Here is a 17,419-nt window from a genome sequence, read left to right as displayed (position 1 = left end):
ACGAGACAGCTAAATGCATCTTATCAGATGGCTGTCGGGGAATCTGAGCGGGGGCGGGGAACACAAGTCAGTCGGGGCTGAGGCCCTTGTGTGGGTCAGGGCCTCAGTGATAGTATCTGCCTCCCCCAACCCCACCCCCGGGCCCAGGTTTATGATAAGCCGCCTTCTCTGTTTCACCGGCCCCTCCGTGACTAACAAGCCACCTGCTTGCGGTGGGACCTGGGAGAAGATAAAAGATCCTTTATGTCCCTTCCAGTTCCATTGAGTTCAGGTGTGAGGAACAGGGTGAGGGCACAGCTGCCCCTAAAGAGGGCTTCCCCCTGTTGATCTATTACTCCACTGATCGTGAAGTACTTCATTCATTTCATCCTTCACCATGTGAACCTTTCAGTTGTGTTCACAATTAATACCTATCTTCAGGGGGAAAATCTGAAAGAAAATACATTCATTTTCTTACTGATCACATCACATATATCACATACGTTCTTTGCAGAAAAAAATTAAAATACAGATAGTACACCATGAAAAAAGCAATACAGGACCCGAAAGCTCCCATCATTCCCCCACTGGCTTCTGGGGTTGTATGCTCTCCCATGCACTCCGTGCCCTCCTGCACACAGAGTTCTGTGTTCCTGGCACTTGAGTGTGCAGGACCCGCCCCTCACAGCCCTAGCTCTTGCCCACCAATGACCAGTGTCCCACTCAGGTTGCTATGACAGCCCAAAGTGCCTCATCCCCACCATTTCTGCACATAACTTAGGCAGGGGAGTTGGCAGGACCAAGCTCAAAACTTTTTACCAAGCGTCTCCCTCTTGCCAGGCACCGTGCTAGGCCCGGGGCTAGCTGGGTTAAGAGCCGACGAGCCCTGTGTCACAGCTTGCTGGGGTGGGGCAAAGAAAACCCGCCAACTCCCATCTCCAGCTTCCAGACTGGGATTTATTTACATTTTGCTTTCTAAAGACCCTTATGTCACTCAGCATGACCCCCACTGCCCTTCAGAGATGACTGCTTCTTTTTGCCCACCTGCAGTTCCCAAGTTTATGATCACAAGCTGAAGCTGCTTCTGTAACGGGGAAACACGATGAGCTGATCGTCCACAGAATTTATTTAGCAGGTATTACGTGCCCAGGATGCGGGCAAGCATTATGTGAGTGGAACTAGATGTAAGAGAACCAGCTTCACATCTCCTTACCGAAAAAGACCATCTATTTTCATTTCAAGCTGCGTAATACATTCAAGGTTTCCAGCAGAAGGACACGGAAGCCTGGGTATGTTTTAAAGGATGATTCTTATGGGGCAGGATGACTTAGGGAAGGTTTCCTGGGGCGTCAATAATATGATTCAGAGAAGCTACTTCCCACCCTGGACTAGGAGGTTGCACATCTCCTGTAATAAAAAATGATGACAATAATATAAACAGCACTATTAGACTTACCAGGGGCTTAGACACATCCTGACACAATGATGATGGCAAGGATGCTGAAGTAATGAGGTTGAGTGATAGGAGCGGTGCCTGACACCAGCAAGTGTTCGGCAATTGGGAGCTGTTACATTTATCTCCCTTCTTCCTTGTTACACTAGGTAGTGTATTTCCCATTTTATCTACGAGAACCCCGAGCTCAGTGAGGTTCCCATCCTGCCACAGGCCACAGCAGCTAGCAAGTCAGGGAGCTGAGATTTGAATCCAGGTCCCTTAAGAACCAAGATGAGTTGGTGTTACAGCTTTGCCAGAGTTTCTTGGCTAAATTATGGAAATGGGGACATCAGCTCAGCTTCTCCCCTTAATTTCCAAATTGTGTTGATAGGTTTTGTTCTACAGACCCGTTACTCAGCAGTTTCCAGAAACTGTCTCACCTCTGATCGCTCTTTCTTCTTTCTGATTTCCCCTTTGCTTTGATTGGGGAGAAAAAGCCTCAGATTGTGATCCTATCCTATCTAGCTTCAGTCCAACCCTAAACACGGTCAGGCCTGCTGACCTTCCCGTGATTTTTTTTCCCCCCCAGTTCTCCCTGTTCCTGTCTAGATCAAAGCCTAAATATTGTAGCCTGAATATTTGTATTTAAGTTTGTAGCCTAAATATTGAAAGATGTCACTTGGATGTATCCAGTGTTGCTCAATTTCTTTCAACTGAAGACTTTGAGTATTAGTTTGAGAGGAGAAGCCGAATGTTTATCCTCGTCTGAAGGCACTTCAATCATTGAGATTGTCATCTTTTAACTCTCCAATATAATTCAAAAGTTTTTCCTAATTTTCAGAAGAATGGACACTAAGATATGATGGGAGACCCCTGACTGCATTTGACCCATGTGGTCCTTTAAATATAGTCAACGAATCACCATCAGTCAAACACTGAGAAATTTCACATGACAACATGAGTTTCCTGCTTCCATTTAAAGAAGATCTGGAAAGCTCTGGAAGATCTAGACACACTAGGCCAGCATTTTGAGCCTCTGAATAACAGCTGCCCCCTGTAGACAGACATGCGCTCCCACCAGGTCTGCTTATGTCATACATGTTACCTGCCAGGCTCTGCTACAGCGCCAGGTCCGGCTCTGCCACCTACGTCACCATGTGACTCAGGACACACCCACACTCCTCGTGTGATGCCTTGCACTCCTCATGTGAGGGCTCACAGACCCCTGAGTCATCTTCTGCTTACCAGCCTGGAACTTCTAAAATGAACAACTCATGTAGCTCTCCCTTTGCTAGAATGCAGTGCCTTGAGAGCAAAAATGTCCCCTGTTGACACTGAGTCTCCTGAGATGGGAAGGGGAATGTCACTTGTGATCTCTGTGTTGCATATTTTCACGCTTATTTCTTCCTTCTGAATGAGAGCCCTTGATTTCTTAGTTGAAAAGCCACCAGAGCCAAGCTTTTCCAGACATAGCCCCAGGCTCGGAAGGGTTATTTGGTTCATCCTTTGCCTCCAGGTGGGCCATCAGCACTCTTCTAGAGCAGACTGTTAGCTTCACTCCTATAAAAAAGAAAAAAGGAAAGGGGGAAGGAAGGAAGGAAGGAAGGAGGGAAGGAAGGAAGGAAGGAAGGAAGGAGAGAAAGAAAGAAAGAAAGAAAGAAAGAAAGAAAGAAAGAAAGAAAGAAAGAAAGAAAGAAAGAAAGAAAGAAAGAAAGAAAGAGGTAGAGGAGGGGGAGGGAGGAAGAAAGGGACTGTTTTGATTAAAAATATGACATTTTTTGCAACATCAACATAATTTGAATCTTAACCACAAAAAGGTTTACCTGCAATTCCATCACGACAGCAAATAAATCTCTTTAGCCTTTGTCCATATACACATAACAATTTCACAGTAAAAATAGTTAACATTTGCTGAAGGTCTGTTCAATGGGTTGTGCCTTTGGTGTTCCATCTGAAAAGTCATCACCAAACCCAAGGTCATCTAAATGTTCTCCTATGTTGTCTTCTAAAAAGATTATAGTTCTGCATTTTATATTTAGTACTGTAATACATTTTGAGTTAATTCTTGTGAAAGACGTCAAGGCCTGTATCTAGACTGATTTTTTCCACGTGGTTATTCAGTTTCTCTGGAACTGTTTGTTGAAAAGACTACCTGTTTTTCCCATTTGCGGTCCTTTGTCAAAGATCAGTGGACTGTATTCACATGGGCCTATTTCTGGGCTCTCGGTTCGGTTCTGTGGCTCTATTTGTCCATTCTTTCATTAATACCGCACCATCTTGATTAGTGCAGCCTTATAATGAGTCTTGAAGACTGGTATCAGCCTCTGACTCTGTTCTTCTCCAATACTGTGTTGGCTATTCTGGGTCTTTTGCGTCTCCATGTAAACTTTTTTTGTTTTGATTGAAGTGTATTTGATTTACAATGTCGTGTTCATTTCTGGTGTACAGCAGACTAATTCAGTTACACACAGCCATATAAACTTTAGAAGCAGTTTGCTGATACATACAAAATAACTTGCTGGGATTTCAACTGGGATGACACTGAATCTATAGGTCAAATTGGAAGTAATTGACATCGACAATATTGAGTCTTATCTGTGATCATGGACTCTCTCTCTATTTACTAATTTTTTTTAATCCTAAAGAATCAGAATCTAAATTAAAACAAATGCAGAGTTGATGTGGTGGACATGGATAGGATGTGAGGAGAAAATGACACATAAAACTGATAACGATTCTCTCTTTGGCCAGGTTTCAGATGGACTCCTCCGAGCCTTCTCTTTTGCTGAGACCTCATTCTTGGGCCTTGTCTTTGGTTGGACTAAAATTTCTACCAAGTCAGTTTAGCAAGAATCCCCCCACCCTTGATACCTGATCACCTCTGACCTCTGATCAAATTCTTGGACCCCCCCCCACCTTCGGTGTCTAAGTCTTTGGCCTGCCTTCAGCATGAATCCTGTTACGTCATTTTAGCAAGAATTCTTCTACCCTCTCCGACCCTGCTCTTAGCAATTTTCCATCCATTGACCCCCTACTCTGTTGGCTCTAAATCTCCATCTGTCGTCACTGTATTCAGAGAGGAGCCCAATCTCTCTGCCCCACCATAATAGTCTTGACACCTATCCCAGGACACATGTGGTAGGCACTGCACAATGAGCTTTTGTTAACTGCCAGGAGCCAGAGGCCAGAAGGCCCAAAGTCTTAAGTGTCAGGACTTGGCAGTGATGGGGTGGCATTTTATTGGTATTACTCAAGGGGTTTTAAATTTATGAAAGTGACTGAGTGGCAGTCCAGAGAGGTCAATGCCATTGAAAGAAGATTTTTTTGTTAGTTACATTTCCTGAAAGGAGGGGCCACACCATGTCACCACATGGGAAGTATCAGGTTTGGGTCAGGAGGTAAGCAGAAGTAAAGGGAAGGCCTGGACCACAGCCTTTACTGGGGTTTCCACGAAAAAGGCAAGGGAGGCCTGGATAAACAGTTTAGGGTTGGCCAGTTGAAATAATTCTGGTGGCCTTTGAGCTATAGGGGTGGTTCTATCTGTGATACCTGGCCTGGGGCAGGGGAAATGTCGGCCTGGGGCAGGGGAAATTTCAGCCTGGGATGTGTGAGAAAAGATGATGGATGGGGACTCAGTCTTGGATCAGCCAGCCTGTACGGAAGGCCAGTTCCACCCGATAATACGGCCCTGTGATGAATGGATGCCAAGTAGACATTTGGAGTGTAAGAAAACACAGAACAGTGGTGAGGTGGGGAGATGGGAGGAAGGAATATAAAACAAAAATAAGAGACAAGATAAAGTGCGAAAATCAGAGAGACTTCCCCTGCACATCCCACTGTACATTTGCTCATTTGCTGAACAGGAATTGAAGTAACACCTCCCTCAAAGGTCGTGGCGAGGATTCCGTTAAGGTCAAGACCGTTAAATGCTTGGCACAACTCTTTGTGCAACCAACAGCTCACCAAATGCAAATTCTCTAACAGGCGTGAGCACGCGGCATGGACAGTCATGCTTCAGTTTATTAATAATTTAATTTAATAAGAAAAATGCAAACTTCCTATGGGAAGTTGCGATGTTTCACATTATAAAGCATGGCTTCCAGGCTCGTTGCTGCTGCTAAAGCTATTTTGTTTTAACTTGCTGATTCCTTTGGTGGGTTTCCAACAAGACCTGATTTGCAAAAAAAAAAAAAAAATTGATACCAAATATTTCACAGTCCATCCTAATACATAAACAAGGCCGATTCGCGTTGCTGTGTTAGCACTTTTGCTTATTTCAGGCCCCACGGTGGCGTGTAACAGTGTGCCTCAAACTTCCATGCATATAGGAATCACCCCCGGGTTTAAAATACAGATCGGATTCAGTGGATGTGGCGTGGAGATTCTGCACTTTTGCAAGCTTCCGGTTGATGCCACTGGTCCAGGGCTCATCCTTTGAGCAGCAAGAAATTAAAACTTGGTAACTTTTCTTATTTGGAGATCAGGATTCCCTGGAACATGAAAAGACCAAAGGAGGAGGGAAAGGTATTGACAAGTTTTTCTAAGTCTGCCATCAGTCCCTCACCAGTAGGTGGGTACTTTTAGCCCTCACTCGGAGCCAGGTGACTCTTACTTAGCACACAACTGGTACCATCTCACAGCGCAGAGGGCTGGGCTCTGGACCTTCACCCTGCTTCTAAAGTCTGCAAATTTAAAAAGGCACAAGAAGACCTATGATATTCTTCACTTCCAGCCACACTTTAAGCCCTGCTGAAATTAAACAGCCCATATGCCCTGAGACATAAACCCAGCATTATTTACTCCGCTCAGGGAACCTGGGTCCTAGTCTCAGCCACTAACTCGGTGTGTAATAACAAGAGAGCGCCTTTCCTTCTCGGTCCCTGGTCCCCTATCCGTACAATACAGAGTTTTGAATTAGATGAATGGTTTCCAAACCTGGAGGGTCATGAGAATCAGCTGGGAAGTTTGATAAAATTCTGACCCCCTCCAGCCCCAACCTGGATCTACAGCTTCGAATATTGGTGGGAAGGTGTGTAGGGAGCGCTCAGAACAGAGTCTGCTGGGATGTCAGGGGCAAGGGGGGAATCCAAGTGCTGAAAGAAGCCAAGGTTATGGGGAGCGGGGGTGAAAACCCTGGAGATTATTACCCCCACCCCCGTCTACACGCCTCCTCCTGACTCCCTACTCATCACTCCCACACCTGCCCCCCAGTTTATAACCGTTCCCTCCCCTCTGAGGTCCAGGGGGCACTGGGCCACCCATCTTCTGTTTGCTGTAAACACCAGGGGCTGCTGCTCAGTCTTCCACTAATCCTGTCTCCTCGCCTCCCAGGCCTTCTGCCCCCGCCCCAACCCCCACCTGCAACTTCTCTCTTGCCCTAAATCCCTCTTCTCTGGCAGACCTTGGAGGCTGCATTCTAGCCCTCCATCCACAGCAAGAGAAGCCCAAAAAAGGTCTGTTGTATTGGAAGTGGCACAAGCCCGAATGCTCCCGGCACATGGCAGACATCCCTCCCTCCCTCGGGCTCCTTTGACTTCTTCCTGCCTTCTGTGTTGGTCAGGATCCTCAGTTACAAGGGATGGATATGCCAAGCACACTAGCTTGGGGGATAAAAAGTAACCAAAAGAACAAAACAGAAAACCCATTGGTTCGTACAACCAGGAAGTGCCTTCGGGTCTGGCTGGACTCAGGAGCTCAAATGATACTGTCAAGCCTTGCTTTCTTCGTCCCCCTGTGTCACAGCCGTTCTCTCCCACCAGATTGCGTGTAGCAATCTGCAGCTCCAGCTTAAAATCCTCTCAGCCTAGTTAGCCTGTAGGAAAAGAGGTTCTACTCGGCCAGCAGAAACTACAATGTCCACATCTCTTCCCTTTTCTCTCCTCCCTTCCACCCCTCTCCCCATCTCTTATCCAGAGATGAATAAAGCAGGGTTGCTATCCTCTGTCCTCAAAGATCTTACAATCCAGTGGGGGAGAAACTGGCCAAATACCAATAACAATGACATTTTATTGTTAGGACCATGGCCAAAGTGTGTACAGATTCTGCCTACTTTTACTGGGAGCCTGGTAGATGCCAGTTCTGGATTCCCTCTTCCGTACCTGTAACCTGAGCTGGCCCGAGACCGTGTGCAGTGCCCACAGCAGGAATTGCTGCCAGGATACAGCTCATGACACGGGAATTCAGCCTGGGCCACTCAGGTCCACCCAAGCAGCGTCCCAAGCAGGGGACACAGAGAACTGGGAAACCCTTGGGGACTCTAATGGCTCAGCCTTGCCATCCAAGCAGGTCATAGCAAGAGAGAGAAGAGACCGTGTGAGGGCAAAAAGGGGAAGGAGAGGCAATAGACACAACTCCAAATAAAGCTGGCCATCAAAAGGGATGGGCAGGGTTCCCACTGTGCTGCACATATGCAATATCCAAAAACCAAGGGCCTCCTTCCTGTGCAGACCGCGAATGGCTTCAAAGAGGTCCAGACCTCCTGAAGTTGTGTGTAACAGGTTGTATGAGGTGGGATGGGTGCAGTTTTGGGGGAGAGGGTTGCCAGCTTCCATCAGATTCGCCAAGAAATTGTCTATAGCTTCCTGATAGATCCAGAATCTGACAGAAATGTGGAGCGATACTGCTGCCACCCAAGTTCAAGGTCAAGTCCTTGGTGACAATCCTACCTCTTCACTTTATTTCCAGGTCTCAAATCCAAATATCTCAGCCCTCTCCTCACTCTAAACTCCCCACCCTAGCCTAGGTTCAACCCCAAATCTGCCCTCTAGCTGTGTGATCTTTGGAAGCCTCAGTTTCCTCATCTGTAAAATGGCCTGGTAATAATATCAGTAAACATTTATGAAGTGCTGATGGTCATCTAAGCACCTTCACTCAGCACATCTCATGTCATCCTCACAATGGGTGAACCCATCTAACAGAGGGTGCTGTTAGACCCAGGTTCCCAGCTGAGGAAATTCAGACCTGGAAAAGTAGTTGTCCTGAGGTCACAGACCAGGATGGGGACAAGGGTGAAGCAAGACCCCCCACCTCCCTTCATCCCCCCTGCACCATTTAAGGAGGCCCTCACTCTCAGATGCCAACCCTGCACCTTCATGACCGTGAGAGTGGGAGCCTCCTTAAATGGGGCGCCCCAAGTACCTACCTCGCCTCGCCCTAGAGCCAGCCCATCGCACAGCGGATACAGTCAGTTGCATCTGCTACCACAATGCATGTGCTCCCCTCACTGGGCTGCTGTATGCTGTGGAAATGCTGCATTGATTAAAGCATCCGGCACAAAACCTGGCAAGAGACAGTGCCAGGTAGTGTGGAGCTGAACTAGGGTGAAAAATCCCAGTTTCACCTTCCATTTCCTTCTCTCCCCACCTCATCTGACTCCTGTTTTGCAAACTGGGTTTCTGAGTCTTCCAGTGGCACCCAGAGAAGTTTTACAAGGAGTCCCCCCCCAGACCGACCTTAGGACTCCGAGGCCCCAGGAGTTGGGGCCCGTGGGGACCCCTCCCTGGCTGAGCCAAATCTGACTGCCACCAGCGTTTCCATTAAAACCGGTTCACCTGGCTCCCAATAAGACAAATAGGCCCTTTCAGGAGCTAGCACTTGGGCTGGATTTCAATTTTATTTTTCCAAATTTTTATTACCTTACATTTAAAGCATTTATTACCTTGCTAGTTTCCGGCAGCAGTGCCCAGACAGAGATTTGAGAAATAAGGCTACTGAAACCTTACATTCTTGGCTGAGGGAAACTTCCGCCCTCCCCACACCCCCAGGGCACACGCGCCAGGGATCTGACCCTGGACCTCCACTCAGCCGTCAGAGGTGTCCCCAGGAGGTCAGGAATGGGTGGTCTGAGGGCTGAGGGGGGCTAATCCTCAGGCACAGAGCAAGCCCTGCCTAGTTCTAGGAGTCATAGCCCAGGACCCTGGGAGCCAAGACAGGGCAGGAGAATTGAGGTGTGCTAAAGACATCTACAGACCAGAACCTTTGGGAATATTTAAGCCCCAATACAGGTGTGGGTTAGGGATCATCACAGCCTTTTTGCACGTGAGAAAACCAAGGTTTGTGACGTTATCACTGGGCAGTCACACAGTTGAAGGTGGCAGAACCAGAATTCCACCTAAGCCGGCTCAGTACTACTTACTAGCTGTGCAACCTTGAGCAATGACCTTGCCCTCTCTGGGCTTCAGAGTCTGTACCTGTACAATGTGGTGCTAATAGTACCTATCTCGGGTACCAGGTGCTATGAAGCTTAATTGAGATAACCCTGAAGAGCCAGTGGCACAGTGCTAGGCATGTGATAAATATCTCTTGAAAGAATAGATGAGTAAAAGAGTCAATGAGTGGGGGCAACCCAGCTCCAGACCTACTGAAATCCCTATTGTTCATCAGTGATTTGTGAAACTTATACTGAGTCTGGAAATATGGTAGGTTTTCCAACTGATTAGTTGGAAATGCTTTTCTGAGAGTTTTTTTCCTCCACCTAAAGGATTTCTTCAGCACCACTAGTGGAAGTCCTGTCTGGCCAGTGGCCACCACCTCTGAGTGGCCTCTGGGGACCCCCAGCTGGAGGTGGAGGCTGCCTGACACTCTCATGTCCGAGCATCGCACATTCTAGTTAGATGTGCCTGCTCTTTGGCTCCTCTAGAAAGACTGCCTGTTGCTGGAGGCAGGAGACCACACCCCCACCGTAACAGTAGCCCTGAAAACAGCTTCCATCCTGCGCGCCCTTGAGGTCAGGCCATACCTGCTTTGGCTCAGCATTTGGGACTTCTGTTTGCATTATGACTTTCAGACACTTGTGTCTGGCATCTTACAGATTCTCAGTGATATTTTGGAATAAATGGAATCAAAAAAAGAATTGGCCATAAACGTACTGGTTGTTCGGTGTGCAGGTAATGACAGGGCTCCAGTACGCTGGCACCTGACAGTAACTGGCAGGTACCCCCAGGGTCTGTGCCTGGAAGAGGGGAAGCCACTCGCCTGCTTTTTGTCAGGATGCGAGTTCGCTGGAGCCATTTGACTGGGTTCCATTGAAAGGAACTTGGAAAGGAAACTAAGGAGGACAAATGACCCTCCCTGGGTCCCTGCAGGGAACCCCTTTTACACGATGTCCCTTCAGCTTCCCTCTTCCTCTTCCTTTAATACACACATGCCCACAGCCTCTCTCAGGTCACATTAGTGCTAGTGATGAGTAAGAGGTGCCCCAAGGAGGCTGTCTGAGGTCCAGATGCTGCTCTCAGACTGCATTGCTTTGCCTGTTGCTCTTTGGGCTCCACGGGAACAAATTCAAGCTGCCACCTCTCAGGTTCCCAACATCTTGAAACTATGAATGGGCTCCCCTCCCCAGTGTTGATGGAGCCCAGGGCTGATTACTGATCACTTCCAGGAGGGTGAAGTTCAAAGGGCTGTCTAGGGGAAACAGACAGAAGGCGGTAGGAACTGGGTGCCAGCTGTGTGAGCAGGTGGTCCCTGTGGAAAAGGGAATTCCCTCCAAGTGGTTAAGACCTTGAATTCTGGGATCAGAAAGACCAGGGCTCCCCTACTTGGCTCCACCACAAACCAACTGCAACACTTTGGTCAAGTTCCTTAATCAATCTTTCAAAAGCTCACCCCCAGACAGTAAAATGCAACACTACCTTGTCATGACAAATTTTAAGGTTAAATGAGCCAAAGCATGTTAGTACCTGGCACTGGGGAAACGCCACGTAAGGGGGATGCTGGCGGCTGTACAGAGCTTGTGTTACTCTGTGATCTGTCTCTCCCACCAGACTGTGAGCTATTTGAAGGCAGGAACCAGGTGACGGAGATAGCGCCTGGCTCACAGTAGAGGCTCATTAATTAATTGTCAAATGCATGACAGATGACATGGAGTGGAAATTACACTTTCTGTTGTTACATCATAGCATTGATTTATTTTCCTGTCTCCCTAAGTGAACTGAGGTCCTAGGGATTACAGATAAGCCTTACCCTTCCATGCATTCCCCGTGCCTAGCACACAACTTCTCTGAGCCTCAGTTTTCCCACTTGTAAAATGGGAATAAAATCCCTACCTGACAGGGTTTTAGGAGGGTGACATGAGTTAATGCATGTAAGACACTTTGCATGGTGCCTCGCAGACTGCAGGAGCTCAATGGTGACAACTGCGATCAACCAACTTACATAAAGGTGTCACATCGGAGTCCAGAGCTGAGCAGGTACAGGTGAAGTTCAGCTCCCTCACGCTCCCATGGGGCGGCCATCTGAGTTGATGGGTGAACAAGCTTAGAGACTGTTCATCTTCTACTAAATGCTTATATCCTGGACACTAGGCATTATGCAAAGTGCTTGACAGACATTATCTCCTTGAACGTGAGACACAGAGCAGCTCAATGACTTGCGCGTGACTAGACAGGCTCTAAGTGGTAGAGCTGAGATTTGAACCAGAGCATCTGGCTCCACAGCCGCCATGAGTGAACTTTGCTCTTCAGCTTCTCTAGTGAGGGGTTTCAGGACCTCGGCACTGTGGGCATTTGGGGGCCACATCAGTCTTCAGTAGGGGGCTGTCCTGTGCGCCGTAGGACGTTTGGCACACCCTTTCTTCTGCCCCCTGGATGCCAGTAGCAGCCCGTCCCTTAAGTTGTGACAACCAAAATTGTCTCCTGACATTGATAAATGTCCCCAGGCGGGGAACCCCCAGTTGAAGCCACTGCTCTAAGGGGACAGCATCTTTCTCCTCTCCTAAGCCAACAGCAGCCCTCTCCCCACCAACACCCCAAGCCCGTCGTCTTCTGGTGGAGTGCCTGAACGGGAAGCTGAGAACCACTCCAGCTGCACTGACTTGTGGGTGACCTGGTGAGTCAGCCCTCTCTCTTAGCATTTCTTCATCATCGGGGAAGACCTCCCAACACCCACCCAGTTGCCCAGTGCAGAAGCGTGGATGGGCATCACTTTAGACCCTCTCTGCCTCACCATCCACCCCCGTCTTATCCCTCATCCAGTCCTATTGGCACCACCTCCTAAATAGTGTCTTGCAAATGCTTGTTGGGTGGAAGAGTGAATAGATGGATGGAAACAAGTCTAGGCATGTGCAGTGATCCAGGCTGGGGAGCGCAGCGTGAGCCCATGGCAGGGGCTCCAGAAATCTTGGTGGGGTGACCAACTTCCTTCCCTTAAATAGGACTCCATGGTACGAACATGAGCATCCTTCCCATAAGGGCATTTCAGATCCAGAGAAGGGGGTGGTAGAGTGAGATGGATAAGATGCAGCTAATGGCTTACTGTGTATCTGGCAGCTCTTCCCTGGGCCAGAATTTTCTTACAGGGGCTAGTTAGAGGAGGGGGTCCCTTCCCAAAGAGCCTGGCCCTGGAGACTGGGGTTGTCTGACGGCTTTTATTCTAGGGAAAACGCACAACAGGCTTAACTGTGTTTATCTGGCAGGCACAACCTCGCTCTGTCCAGTGGGTTTTCTTGATGGGGAGGGGAACAGGTTTGTTCTAGCAGAGGGGCTGCTGGGGCCGGCTGTGGGTGTGTCTGTGTGGAGCGCAGGGCACCCTGCTCCCTCACCCTCTTGTGGCACCCTCGCCCTCCCCAGCCTGTGCCTGCGCCCCAGGGTGGGGGCCAGCCAGCCAGAACTTGGGGGTGGGAGCGGTGATCGCTACACCGGCCCAGAGCCAACAGGATCTGTTCCCCTGGATTTTCCATGTCGGTGATTCCAAGATCGGGTCTGATTGTCCCTGCGCCTTCTGAGGACTGCCGGGGGCAGAGCAGGGGGCTCGCAGTAGCCGTGGGTCTGAGCTGCCTGGAGGCAGGCACTCCTGAAGGTGAAAGGTAGACTTGACCTCCCCCTTCCAGCCCCCAAACACACCCACAAAGAAAGTTACCAGTAGGAGCAAAGGAGCCAATCAGGAGACAGAACTTAGATTCGGGATCAGCTGAGGCCAGGCCAGGTGGGCAAATGGGGACGATGCCTGCTTGGCCTTAAGCCAGGGAGATGCTAACAGAATTCATGCTCCAGCTCACAGGCTCTAGAGTTGGAGCCCCAGCGCCTTTAAGTTGGGGCAATTTAGTTACAACTTCCAAGGGGGCGGGTCTGGTGTCAGAGAACAAGGTTTCAACTCCAGTTTCTTTTTATTCCACCTGTGTGAACTTGGACAAGTTTCTTCACCCCTCTGAGCCTCAGCTTCCTCATCTGTAAAATGGGCATTGCTGTGAGGACACATGAAACAATAGATTAGGGGCTCAGCACAGAAACAGGCATATTGCAGATGCTCAAGACAACCAGTTTTTGTAGTGAGAGATTCTCTGTGCTTAAGTCCCCCTTCCATACGTGGATGGGAAGGGACGGGGATGAAAGGAGCTCCCCATGGCTACCTCAGTCCGTGTCCACATACGAGACAGCTGCAGAAGTGTACTGGTGGTCAACTCTTCTTTGCCAACTGTGCCAACTCCTATCCATTACCCTTCCAATAGCCATTCTCCCGAAAGCCACACCTGCTTCTTCCCCGCAGACAGAGCCACTTCCCATCATAGAAACTGGAAGTGCTGGATGTTGCCTTTCCCAGGCTTCCTTGCATATGAGCAAGGAAAGAGGATAGTGGCCTGAAGCTTCTGATCCCGTGATGGGCAGGGGTCCTGGTAGCGAGATGCGCGGGAGGCTGGTCAGAGAGGAAAGTCCAGAACTTGGGGCAAGGGCTTGCTCTTCCTCTTTCTCCCTCTCTTCCTCTCTCCCTTCTTCTCTGTTTCTTCCTTCTTTTCCATTCTTCCACTGATCCAGTCAGTCAGTCAACTGACAAATATTTACGCACCCCCTGCAGTGTACCGGACACTGAGCAGGCCTTTGCATGGCCAGAAACGACACAGTCCCTTTCCGCATGGTCTGGGGAAGACAGAAGAGAAATAACACAGCATTTACACCTGGGAAGGGGCTGGAAGACACCGGGGACACATGCTACTAAACCATCTCTGGACCTCAGCCATGTCTACCCCTGTCCCCAGCACAGCGATCAACACGTGGGCTCTGGAGACAAAGGGCCTGGGTTCCAACCTTGGCCCAGTCGCAAGCTGGTGGGATGGACCACTCTGAACCCCTGCTCCTTCATCTATAAAATTGGAAATGTCTCATGGAGCTGGGGGGAGAACTAAAAAACATGATTCAAGTCAGACGGCAGTCAGCAGCCGGACGGGGTGTAGGGGGCTTTCTCTGGAGTGCTGGGGACTTTTCTGCTTTTTGATCGGGGTGCTAATTGCACACGCATGTTTGGTGTGTGAAAACTCATTGAGCAAAACATTTATAATTGGTACGCTTTTCTGAAAGTACATTACCCATCAGTGACAGGTTTTCAAAGAGTTGGTTCAATGCCGGGTGCTGAACACTTCTAACTACAGTAAATGTTAAATACTGGTATTGTTGTCCCACTGCCGAGGCCACAGGAGATGCCTCACCAGACTCTCCTGTGTCCATGAATCTGCTGCTTTCTGGGATTCTGGAAGGGCAGCTACTGATGGGGAAGGTGAGCCATCAGGCCCCAGAGGCTCAAGGTCACAGGGCTCCTGAGGAGCTGAGTCAGGCAGAGCCCAGCAGCACCCCCTCCCCACACCTCCTCCCCACCCCTTCCCTGGCTGCCTCCCGGCTCGGCTCGTGTCTGCACAGGGCAGGGGCGTGGGGGCCCATTAATTCCTAGGCAAATGGGTTCCAGGCGCGTGTGCAGGCAGCAGGTCCCGGGACAGCTCAAACAAGCCTGGGCCGCCTGGTGCCCTGAGGCAGCTGCCCCCTGGCCTCTAAATGACAGTGTGGAGCATTTGGCTATTTTCAGGGTAAACAGGAGGGCTGGAGCGGCTGGGGAGGCAGGAATGCACCTCTGCCAAGCCAAAACAGAGAGCAAGTGCCGAGTGCTGGGCTCCCCCTGCACCCCGGGGGCCGTCCAGGGCCAGCTGGGGGCCAGCCTGGCCCAGGAGCTGCTGTCAGGGTCAACACGAGTTGTCATGAGATGGGGAGGCTTGGCTTCATCCACCTCCAGTGAACTCTGCACACTCCACTCTGGCAGCCTCTGGCCAGGGCGAGATAAGCAGCATTTGGTTTACCCTGGCCTCCCCCGCAAAAGAAGGAGTAAGAGAACCTGCAGAGAGAGCCCTGGGAGCCTCACTCTGCCTCCATCTGTCTCTCCAGCCTCTGGCAGAGTTCTTGGCTCTCGGGCTGAAAGACTGGGTGATGGAATAAACACACACACAGAACCAGACTCCGTGGGTTCCAGTCCCGGCTCTTCCTTTCATCTTTGTATGATCTGGGGGTAGCTGTTTAACCTCTCTGCACCTCAGTTTCCTTATTTCTAAAATACAGCTATTGTGAATATTAAACACCCAGTAACTTAAATAGCAGGACAATGCATTGGGATGCCAGTCAGTCTTGGGAAAGTCTCTACTATTATTATTATTAAACAATATGTAAATATTTTCTCACGATTAAAAAAAATCTGTTGACCAAAAGAGATAGAGTTTGCCTTCCCTAACATCACTGCCCTTCTCGGGGGGCAATATCACCATTAACATTAACGTCACCTCCTTCCAGACCTTTTCCTAGGGAGGTTCTCAACGCAGCCCCATGGGCTGGCTGAGGGCCCTTGGCTGGTCTGGTCTGAGGGACAAGCCTGCTGGACTGGTCATCACTGTGCGGGACAAGTCCTCTGGCCAAGAGTGTTTCCCGAGAGGCGATGAGCACAGAGGTCCTTACAGCAGTTGCGGGAGCTGCGTGGATAACGCCCAGGCATCGAGGGGGAAGAAGATGTCCACGGTGGTGCTTCCCGAGACCGACTGGGGGCCGCGAGGCAGAATGGCCAGCGCCCAGGCACACGGGCGGTGCTTCTGGTTCTTTCTTAGGCCTTCAGGGGTGTCAAGGAGAAAGTCATTGCCTCTCCAAGAGCCGCTCTCTCTTTTTAACAAGCAGAGGGCAGGCCTGCGTAGGCTTGGCACTTCTGCAAGCTGCAGTGTCTGGGGGATTCAATGGCTCTGTTCTGCCTGCATTATCCCCCCTTTACAATAACCTTCTATGTATGGTAAGTAAGCCATGCTGGCTTCTCACACTTACTATGCCTCATATAGGCTTACCACACCAAGTATAGAGTCCTTCTTAAGAATAATGTTGGGGTTTTTTGGGGTTTGGTTTTTCTAATTTTACACAGTGAAGGATTTGAATTAAAATGGTAAATAAATAGCATTTCAGGTGATGGGCAGAAACGACAAAAACCGTTCTGGCGGGAAGGAAATGGCTGAATTCTGGCACACACTGTCTTAGACCAATGAGGATGGCCTTCTCCTGAGCCAAGCCCTACAGAAGGTCGCCAGGCCATGGAGGAGGCCTGCACCAAGTCCTGGGCCGCCCAGGGTCGGGTGTCTGGGGAGTGGGCAGCTGGAAGTCTGGGAAGATGTTGGACCCGAGATGCTCTGAGATGAACCAGAGAAGGCCAAAGTCAGCCCTGGAAGCCTCACTGCCATCTGCCAGGGCGAGCCGGGGGAAAGCCAGAGCAATGTGAGCCCCGGTTTGCTGTCTTTGAGCAGCGCCTGGGGACTGAGGTCAGCCTGGCCCAGAGGAAAGAGCATTGAGCAGGGAGTTGTCACGGCAGCCTTTTTGCATCCATGGCTGTGTCCGCCGGGGGGGAGGGCTGAAAGGGCAGGCTCTGGATTCAGATTTCTTCTCTTCACTGAGTCTGTGTCCTTCCACAACTTACTTACCTTCCTTGTGGCTCTGTTTGGGAATAATAATGTCTCCTACCATTGGTTTTGGTGACTACTGAGATAATCACTTAAAGTACTTGACAGGGTCTGGCAAGGCTGGAGCTAAAACCCAAAAATGTTAACGGTTGTACTGTTTCTATTCTTGTCATTAGTATTGTTTTAAAGCAGAAGTTTCCCACTATCATGGGCCTTTGAAACCATCCCATTTTGCCTTGGAGTCAGATGGCCTGAGTCCGCATCCAGCTCAGCCTTTTGAGGGTGCAGCCTTAGGCAAAACCATCACAAACCGTTTAAGCCTGAGTTTC

Source organism: Vicugna pacos, chromosome 22 (assembly GCF_048564905.1).
Source record: "Vicugna pacos chromosome 22, VicPac4, whole genome shotgun sequence".
NCBI lineage: Eukaryota > Metazoa > Chordata > Mammalia > Artiodactyla > Camelidae > Vicugna > Vicugna pacos.
The sequence above is the reverse complement of the archived record's forward strand: the minus strand, read 5'-3'. Positions refer to the sequence as shown.